This window comes from Passer domesticus, chromosome 3 (genome assembly GCF_036417665.1).
Source record: "Passer domesticus isolate bPasDom1 chromosome 3, bPasDom1.hap1, whole genome shotgun sequence".
NCBI classification, from domain to species: Eukaryota; Metazoa; Chordata; class Aves; order Passeriformes; family Passeridae; genus Passer; species Passer domesticus.
This window is the reverse complement of record NC_087476.1, coordinates 33,390,284-33,397,091: the sequence shown is the minus strand read 5'-3', so window position 1 is coordinate 33,397,091 and position 6,808 is coordinate 33,390,284.

Below are 6,808 nucleotides of genomic sequence, written 5' to 3'. Positions count from 1 at the left end.
TCCTTCCTTCCTTCCTTCCTTCCTTCCTTCCTTCCTTCCTTCCTTCCTTCCTTCCTTCCTTCCTTCCTTCCCTCCCTCCCTCCCTCCCTCCCTCCCTCCCTCCCTCCCTCCCTCCCTCCCTCCCTCCCTCCCTCCCTCCCTCCCTCCCTCCTTCCTTCCTTCCTTCCTTCCTTCCTTCCTTCCTTCCTTCCTTCCTTCCTTCCTTCCTTCCTTCCTTCCTTCCTTCCTTCCTTCCTTCCTTCCTTCCTTCCTTCCTTCCTTCCTTCCTTCCTTCCTTCCTTCCTCCCTCCCTCCCTCCCTCCCTCCCTCCCTCCCTCCCTCCCCTCACCCCTTTCTTTAATCATTCTCTCTCTCTTTTCTTTCACCCTACTCCTTATTCAAATTCTACCAGTGTGTGTTTATAGTAGAAAATATAAGGGACTAACTCATACTGATTCCCATGCCAAGTGTATAATTTACTAATAAAACTTACTACTTTTTGAGGACCCTCTGGATTCTGTTTTTCTTTTCCAGCCACCAGCCTCTGTGACTGTTGGGTGCTCCCTTTCCCTAGGAGTGGGACACCACACATACAAAATCAGGCCTTGAAATGATACCTCTAGGTTATAGGAAAATTCTGCAAATATCCCTGAAATAACAGCTGTCTGGAATGGGACTTTCCAAGTGTCAGTAAGATCATCAATGGCACTCAAACATATGTTGCTTATCCGTTAAGTAAGCACACAGAAACAGAATTGCTAAGGGTGCTATTCCATCTTTCTCAAGTGGTACTCAGCATGAGTATGTGTATGTATCACAGTCACAGAATCATAGAATCATGGAGTGGTTTGGATTGGAAGGGGACCTTGAAGATCATTTAGTTTCACTCCCCCTGCCATGGGCAGGGACACATCCCACTAGACCAGGCTTCTCAGAGCCCCATCCAACCTGGCCTCGAACTCCTCCAGGGACATAACAAAGGTTTGTATTGTGACGTTGTGAAAGAGTTAGGATGTTCGCCTTTTGGGACAAGAGGGATTTTAGTCTCTTACTGATAAGGTCATTATAAAGCACATGATCTCCCAGTAGCTGCAAGGAATCCCACTGACCTGCTCCTACTGTGGTGCCAGTTGCTGGATGATGAAAGAATGTGCAGGCTGCAGTGAAAAGATCATTTTGTAGGGAAACACCTGGATGTAGTCCTGGCCAAATCTTTGCAGAATGCTGAGTTTACAGAGTGAGCACTTGCACACCATACATGTTATCTTTTCATTACTTGAGCAGATAATGGCAGGCTCTGGTTGCATACATTTTCCCCATACACACTCAGCTGGTAAATCTGGCACACACAGACAGAAATTCTACCCCCTCCCTCTAAATCTAAGAGGAAGCAATCAAGGAAAATGAGGGATGCCTCCTGCTCCCACATCCCTTATTGCTCAGTGACGTGGCTTAGGAATGAAGGAATGCCAGGCAGCCCTGTGTCATGTCGTGTGTTGTGCACTGGTGTGGTATGCACATCCACTCTGCTGTTATGGACTGATTCATGTCATGCATTAGAGACTTTTGGTTTTATAGACTCTACCTGCAGTAAATGTTTTGGATGCAACAACATATCTCCCCTTCAATTTCCAAGAACATATTACCATTTTTAGGGTACCCAGCCATTATGTACAAAAGCAAAAGTATGTGTAGAACAACTGAATTTTTTTTTTTTTTTATTAGAAGAGGTGGAAAATATTCTCCTCTTAATCTAAGTAAATAAAGCCTTGTTAGGAATTGTTATCAACATGACATGCATCTATTCCCTTTTGAAATAATGTGCATTTGAAACCCTGCTCTTTAGCAGTCTGGGACAAAATAAACAGAGGGCTCTGTTAAGAATTTATTTTTCTTTATTAACTAGTAAAAACTTTTAATGACTGGAAAAATATAAGCAGGATTTGCTAGGGAAAATAATAGTAGAACACGTATGGCATGATGATCATGTTACCAGAAATGGTTTCACTATTGCTTCATACTTGGTAGGTCCTGGAACACATTAGTAACGGAGGCTGAAAACAAGCGAACTATGGAAAGATAAGCATAATTCCATCTGTTAATGTAAAGGAGATTTCTTCATTACCTGGTGACTCAATAGTGTGTTATAGACTGCAACATGTGTTAGTTATGGGAGTTACCATTGAAAAAAAGCATTCGCTAGCATCCCACTGACCACTGCCATTCCCAGGGCATGAAGTGGTCTGAGGTGTCCCTTGCCAGCTACAGGGAAAATTTAGAGAAGCACAAAAAGAAGCTGAACTATGAGAGGAGCTCCAAAATAGCAAATGTTTCACAAGGCTTTCCACTTCCCTCTCAGTCAGAAAAAGCATGCTGAAAAATGGCACAAGACAAAGACTGTAATTGTACCGAGTTCCACAGTCCATCCATTTGGGATAATTTTTCAGTGTTAGTTAATTCATCTTAGTCTACTGCTACGTTAGAGCTACAAAAATATCAGAAGAGATGGGTACTCTTCCTTAGTATACCTATATCTCTTATATTTCTGCAAATTGCAAAGACAGATTAAAAGAGGCCCTAGTTGCATGGTTAGATCACTTCCCTTCCTCCTCCGTAGTTTACAAGGTACAGGAAAAAAAGAAGTGGTGCAAAAGAAATGCTCTTTTCCCATTTGTCTTACACAAAGACAAATACAACCCATAGCTGTAAACCATTAATGAACTCAGTGCATAAACCTGAATACTCTAGCAAAATTGATGAGTCTGTCCCTGTTCTGTTACAACTCACCCATGACAACTGTAGAAAGGGTCAGTGGACCTTTTTCCTGTCACAGATTCTCTAAGACACAGCTTTTAGTTGGTTCAGTTCTTGTAGCATTCGGCAGAACATCTAGATCACCTGTGCCAGAGGCTGACCTTCAGGTCCGTGGTCATCGTGGCCTTTTCTCCTGCCTCTCTGCCATTAACATGCAGCCTCTCAGTGACTTTCACCTGTGTCCTACAGGGAAAGGTTGAGAGAGCCTCTGTTCAAAGTTATGTCACAGCAGATGATGGTGGCTCAAGGAGTTGGCTGTTGGTTGCTTGCACCAGCAGCTAACCCAAACTGTACCATGACTCAGATAGCAGCAGGAAAAGTGACTTGGCATTGTGTTGGATGGCATAACTGTGATGAACTGTGTAGCAAATGGAGAGGGACACACGGAAATGGAAAATGAAACATTGTGCAAATGATCAGCTCATTAGGAAGTTGGTCAGTACATGGAGGAGTGAAAAGGGAAAAAGCAGGGAAAATAAAAATGTGGAGAGAATTACATGAATAATATTTTGAAACTATTTTAGCAACATGTGTTTGCTTTTTCCATATAGCAAAGCAATAAGTTAACTGCACAGGATTTCTCCTGCAGCTTTGGTGATACACAATGATGAGTTGAACTGTAAGTCAGTACAGTTACAGTCTTTGGCTTGTGCTACTTCTCACACTGATGACAGCTTTAGACATGCAAATAAGTGCAGGACAAGAATGGCAGTAAGGGCATGAAGCCAGGAGGGGAGAGGAGTGCTGTGGGGGAAAAATACACAGCAAATCTTTATTGAAGGCCAGCTCATACGTAGGGACATCAAGCCCACTGAAGGTGTGAACAAAACCTGGCATCAATAGATACCTATGTCCCCAAAAATAAATTGGTTGCAGGAAATATTCATGATCCTGAAATGAAATCAGCTGCGCTAGCAAACTCCTAAAATGTTCTCTGTCTTGCTTTCAGCGTGAACCAGCTGGGCTTCTTCACAGCTGTTCTGAAGATTTGTCCAGGGAGTAGGACCCAAACCACTCTCAGCCTGTCTTCATAGGAGAGGTACTCCACACCTTTCATCATTCTTATGGCCTTCCTCTGGATCTGCTCCTGTGCCAAGGACCCCAGAGCTGGACACAGGTGAGATCTCATCAGAGCAGAGAAGAGGGAGAGAATCACCACACTTGACCATCCTGTCACACTGTTTTTGATACAGTCAAGGATATTGTTGATTTTTTGGGCTGCAAGTGCATGTTTCCAGCTCTTGTCCAGCCTCTTATCCACCAGTACCCCTAGTGCCTCTCATCAGGACTATCAAATTGTTGCTTTGCTGAAAGATTGAATTATGCAGAATCAAAATAAATGAATCATACAGATACACAAATATGTCAAGTATGTGGAACAGGTATTTGACCCTTGCCCCGTGGCTCTGTCCTCAGTCTGGCTACATCTGTACCAAGTTTAGTGTATGACTGATGTGAGCTCATCAGGAATTACCTTGTGCACACCACACCTCAACCTATTTACCTTGAACAGGCCGGAAGCAAGGACCATATTACACTGTTTGTATTGATTTGGGAACCACACCTTGTGATTACCTTATCTTTGGGCTATGATTGTGAGGCATCCTCTTGTATTTACATTTATGCCACTGGTTTTCTGTGCAACTGGGGACAACTTATTTAAATATGCTATGGCTCCATTTCTTCATCTCTAAATTGGGGGCAATTCTTTCCTCATGAGATTGTTATGAAGACACATTAATTAATGTTGATAAACAGAGGATATCCTGGGGTGAATGAGATAGATACATGAAAAGTGTTCTTATCATTCATATTATGACAGCACATTCTGCTTGCATGTACACAGGGAATATACACACTGGCTCAGAATGGGTGAAGTTTACCTAAACTATACATAAAGGGTGGGATTAATTTTCTTTAGTCACCTAACACCTACTAGTCACTGCTCTAGGCTTTTTACATTATTGATAGAGACGGAAAGCCTCAGTCAATGAGATTGTTTTCTTAGGGTGATAGAAAACATCTTCCTCTGCAAGTATCTATTTCTCCCCACTGGCTGTGGAACCTGGAGCAGCTCATAGAAAACTTGCAGGTGCACAAAGGAAAGTGAGACTAAGCACAAACCATTACCATTTTGATCAAGCAACTGCTACTATTTATTACTTATTCATTAGAATTATAAGGCTAAAATATCACCTATATTGTACCCACCATATCTTTTAAAGTCAAGTTGGATAGCCACATAACAAAAATTATACAAGTACATACCCAGTTTATTATTGCACATGTGGGTTCTTATTACACTATCTTTCTAAGCATACAGACACAACACTGGAGAATCACCAGGAAACTCCAGAAACTCCAAATTCTGCAGGCATGAGCTCAGGTTTCTTCACTGAATGCATGGCAAGCCCTAGCCCCAGAAATTGAATATGGAGCAAGAATCCATTTAAATTTAACAGCAGAGCTGAGCTCACATTTGGAAGAAGGAAAGGAGGAGTAGGAAGAAGTGAAAGAGGTGGACTCACCTCAGGTACCCATTTAAACATCAGAAAGATCAGTGAGTCATTGTTATAGGTCACTATACCTATATATTATCTTGGAATATTGTCTTGGCAGTCTCTACCCATAACATGGACCAGATGCCATTTTCTTTAGCCTTCCCTCCTATGGCCAGAGAATTTTTCATGCAACCATGTCAGAGTGTTTTAAAACTGCTAATATCTGACTTGCCTGCAAGATATTTTTATCTAAGCTTATGTTAGACATACAGAATATTCACATTTTAGGATATAGTGCAAGATATTTTAACATGTTTGATATTGTCATGCAAGAAAAATCTCTATACATTCATATGGAATCTGAGCCAAATGGCAATAGAAGTTGCTGTAAGCACTATCTATGGCTTAGAGTTTGATTTTCTTGGTAAAATGGTCTTCCAAAATTCCTGTGATGACCATGTTGGATACTCTGGCTGTATTGTAAGTGCTGTTATTATTATTAATCACAGTCTTGCCATTCCTATATGGTAACATATTTATGGTTGTCATTACACCTGTACATTCACAAATATTCATTCACAGTATGACTTAGTCTGTATCATCAATGAAATTGAGTAAGTTTGGGATTATAAACATTACTTGATCATAAATCCTGTATGATGTACTGTGAGATAGCATATACTGAAAGTACAGCTCAGGTCATGTAACATTGTAGCCTGTGTCCTTTTGCTTGTATCAGAAAAAAAACCCCAAACCCTAACTACGTCTAGGAATAGATTTCATTTTTATTTGTCATACAAAAACTTTTCTGTCAATTCTGACACATTAAATGCAGCACACTTGGAACAGAATACAATTTGCATCCCACCTAACCACTTCACAAGTCACCAAGGAAAGCTATCCCGTTTGAAACACTTGAAGTAATATTATAATTTGAGGGATGCATATCTTTAATTATATTGGTAATATTAAAAACTCCAAACAGCACAGAAATTGAAAACTCACAGTCCAAGAGTATTAAAACATTAAAACATTAAAACTTGGCCAAATGACTCTCTTAAATATTAAAGTTGATTTTTCTCTAATCTTGAAGCAATAATTAATGTGCATTAGAGAAAACATGTTCAAATATTAAATTGGTTAATATCACAAATGTGTAACTCATTAACATGACTCAGGTTCAGGACTCAATTAAAAATGCATAAATTTTATTTCATTAAAACAAAATAAAATATTTAAGCAATTAATGGCCACTAACCGAGTATGCGAAAAACAGATTTTACTACACAGGCTTACTATTTGAAGATCAGAAGTCTGACCAAAAAAGGTAACGGCACTACCCTGTAAGATAAAGATTCTGTAAGCATCTGAATTACATGAGTTTAAAAAGTTAGAGGTGCAAAAACTAGTTAATTTAATTTATATGGATTAACAAGTAACTAAGTGACAGTAAACATAACTGCAAATGGACCATCAGCTGTATGGAGCACAATAATTTCTGAGAAACCATTAAC